This window comes from Odontomachus brunneus, unplaced genomic scaffold, assembly GCF_010583005.1.
Source record: "Odontomachus brunneus isolate Ranch 3 - 2012 unplaced genomic scaffold, Obru_v1 Obru_scaffold_082, whole genome shotgun sequence".
NCBI lineage: Eukaryota > Metazoa > Arthropoda > Insecta > Hymenoptera > Formicidae > Odontomachus > Odontomachus brunneus.
The window spans coordinates 595,690-599,366 of NW_022639532.1; the positions used below are offsets into that span (position 1 = coordinate 595,690).

The 3,677-nt window shown below is 52.2% G+C and overlaps 1 long non-coding RNA gene across 1 annotated transcript in view; it reads left to right on the top strand.

The window, feature by feature from the left end:
- The first annotated feature begins 158 nt into the window (after positions 1-158).
- The window catches only part of LOC116847720, a 15,663-nt gene continuing 12,144 nt past the window's right edge, over positions 159-3,677 (top strand). The window contains exon 1 of the long non-coding RNA XR_004378814.1: positions 159-233. This is a non-coding gene — a long non-coding RNA (uncharacterized LOC116847720). The remainder of the gene's footprint in view (positions 234-3,677) is intronic.

Here is a 3,677-nt window from a genome sequence, read left to right on the forward strand (position 1 = left end):
GAGGAGGAGGAGGAGGAGGAGGAAGAGGAAGAGGAGGAGGAGGTGGAAGTGGTGGTGGTGGTGGTGGTGAAGGTGGAGGAGAAGCGCAGGCGTTCGCACGCTCCTGCGCATCGCTGCCGTTGCTGCTGTGCTGTATACCGCGATGCGACAGTCATACGTGGGGCGCGAGAGCGGGAGGTGCTCTCTCACCTTCTTGTCGAGATCTCGATCTCTCATTCTTGGCTAAGCTCTAGGTATTACGTACGAACCGCGTCCGCGCCTTCGACGTGTCTCTCTCGCGTGTCTCTCACCCCTTTTAGCGATCTGTGAGCGAGCGAGCGAACGAACGAGCGGGGTCCCCCGGGTATATGCATGTGCATACACTCCGCGTGCACGTGTGTACATGTGCGTGTGCGTGCGTGCGTGTACTCGTGTGAATGCACCTCGTTACGACCTAGCGACCAAGCGACCGAGCAACGAGCACCCCTTAGATCGCCGCGCGCAAATCTCGCGGTCGCTCCGGCCGGGGGTAAGCCGCGAGAGCTCGTCGCCGAGGGGGTTCCTCGAGAGAACCGGACTCGTGGTCCCCGCGTGTCCCCCGGCCCGGTGTACGAATTCTCGCGCGCGAAAGCGTCGCGAGACGCGGCGTCGCTGGCGCGTGGCCGTGCTTCCTCCGCGAGCACGACGTGCTCGTGGCTGAGGGTGAGGGTTGTTGTTTTCGCGCTGCGTCGACGTGCTGCTCGGGAGGCGAGAGAGGCGGCTCGCGCGCGCGACGGTCTCGCGAGGCGCCGCGCACCGAGGGGTGTATCCAAGGGGTGCATCGCAACACGCTGCGAATGACGTCTCTCGATCTACGTGACGGAGTGACATTATGAGCGTGTGTCACGTACGAAGATTGAATCCGGTGGAGAAGGTAGGAATACGAGATAAGGGTAGAATAGAAACTCTCTCGAGGCACCCCGAGCTGCTTCGCGGGTGATCTCTCGGCGTGATTAGGGAACGAAACGAACGGACGCGAGCACGTAAGTAGATAAAAATCGCGGAACGCTCGTCTTTTCGCCGGCGAGTGTTTCACTTGCGTCGTTACGAAGTCGCGCGATCCTCAGGAATCTCGCAATCCTACCTTCTCCCCTGGGACTTCGAAAGGTTTCCGTCTTTTCGGTGCTAAAGACTGTATAAACGCGCAAGAGCATAAGAGAGAGAGAGAGAGAGAGAGAGAGAGAGTGAGAACTTGTCCGACACCGCGCGAAAACAGAAACTTCGCGGCGGTCGCGTCGATTTCGGCCCCTGTTTACTAATTGCGTGAACGAGCGGCTTGTTTTCGAACGGGCCGATAGAATATAGGTCGGAACGTCGACGCGAGGGACTCACGCCTCCACGAGAGTCCATCCTCTCGGGCGACGGGAGAGTCCGAGCTTCTCGTTCCAGCTGCGATCCCGATTCAGCCCCCCTTTAGTCCGTCGGGAAACCCCGGATATCCGATTTCTTTCAGCACGAAGCGAAGGTGCGGCTCGTAGACGCACCGTACGTGCCCGGCGTGCAGAGGGTGTGCGACGACCCGACACGACGACCCTCCTGCCAGCGAGGCCGTCCGCTGACAGTAGAACGACCCCCGCGAATCGAGTCGCCGTCGAGTGTGCAGTCGTAGCGGGCGAACTGCGACGCGCCGCGACTTCCCCTCGAATTGTAACGGGATTGCGAGAACGCGAGAGAGGAAGAAAGACTAAGAGCTCGACGGACGAGGGAGAGATAAACAGAGAGGGGAGGGAGAGGGCAGAGAAAGAGAGAGAGAGAGAGACTGAACGAGAACTCTCGTTCGCGGTAGACTCGAATCGATCGCTTCGGGGATGCGCTAAGTCAAAGTGGGGTCGGTCAGGTTAATTGCTGCACCGCTACCGGGGCCGACACGAGAATGAATGTTTCGACGATGACTATGGCCAATCGCAGGATCGAGAGGAGCACGGAGAGAGCAGGTTGTTCGCTCGGCGAATGAAATGACTCGACGACAATAATTGCCGGCACGATTCGCGGCACGTCTCGCGCGAAACGCGTTCATCCCTCTGTTACATTCACCCGCGGCTGCCTGGTCTATCGATTCGGGGTAACATCGGGCAGAATTTTTACTCTTTAATGCTCCCCACGACGACGGATTTAACCTGACCCAATTTATTTCGCGAATAATTCATCAAATTTAGACGAATGGGTCTGTGCGCGGCCGTTTCGAATAACGCGCAACGTATCGAGGGGGGAAAGAAGGGAGAGAGGGAGCCCATTTTTTTTCATCCTTTTTTTTAATGTCGCGTCGGGAGGAAACTATTGTGGGAGATCGCAGCGCACACCGAGGCAATTTTGCGGAGAGCATTAATGTAGATTAATTAGATATTCTATAGAATACTTTACTTTAAAATTATTATCGCGAAGAAAAATTATTACAGAACTTTTTAACTACTCTAGAATTTTGCAATTTTCTTATCGCTGTGGAATTTCGTAAGATAATGATTTATTATCCTTTCGTAAGACACGTGCTATTTATATTTTGAGGATTGAAGTGTGCTGTCAAAAATTTTCCCATATTTCTAGCGAAGTTTACCGTGTTCCCTGGCGAGTCTATTTTCCTGCACTATTGGAAACATAATAAAATTGAAAAGAATTTATATGAAAAAAATGACTGCAATATTCTCTCTGTGCACAAATTTCGATTTAGCGCTTCTCCGAAATGATCCATCCGATTAATTCGGTTAATCGATGCTCTGTTCTTTTCATTTCTTTTTCATTCTCCCTCTCTCTCTCTCTCTCTCTCTCTCTCTGTCTTTCTCTCTTTCTCTGCCGTCGCGCTTTCCCATTTGCGTTCTCGATTGTACTTGCTTTAGTGCAAACGCGTTTGACGTCCAATTTATATGCAATGCATTTCTGTTTGACGCTCGAAAGGACTCTGCTCGCAGCGCATAATAATATCCCCTGTTTCTTCGTCCGATAAATCTCTCTCTCTCTCTCTCTCTCTCTCTCTCTTTCTCTCCCCTCCCACTCTCTCCCTTAATTCTTTTTCGTCCCATAATATATTCCTCCCCTGTGCGACCTTTCGACTCTCTAATAGATATTACCGTCTAATGAGACACTCCTCTTTTATCCGTCCCTTCTCACGCGCGTTCGAACTTGAAACCGCCGCGACCATCTGGGCGTCGTGCAACCTCTGTAATTCGAATTAATGAACCGCGGGCGTGCAGTCGGCCAATCATGGTACTCGGGTTACCGAATCCCGGTTGAATCACCGGCTAAGCACATTCGCTGATCTCTGAGCGCGCGCTATATAAACGATATCCATGGGATACGAAATGGTTAACGTACGAGTCGCGAGGGGGTGAGAACGAGATGTTTTGAAACTTTCAGGACGGTTTTTGCGAATTATACACGAAGACAGGAAGCTCCCACATGACGCATATGTATGATATATTTACAATATCTCGTGTAAAGGTATATACGTAAAGGTATAGCAGTATATATTCATCATGTATGGACACATAAATTTTTCGGAAAAGACGGGAACTTGTATACTTTGTACAACTTCGCCGACAGCTTTCTAAGCTACACGTCCGTCCGCGAGTAAATGTCGTGGGAGTCGACTGTCAAGAGAGAAGCAGACAAAGAGCGAGAGAGAGAGAGAGAGAGAGAGAGAGAGAGAGAGAGAGAGAGAGAGAGAG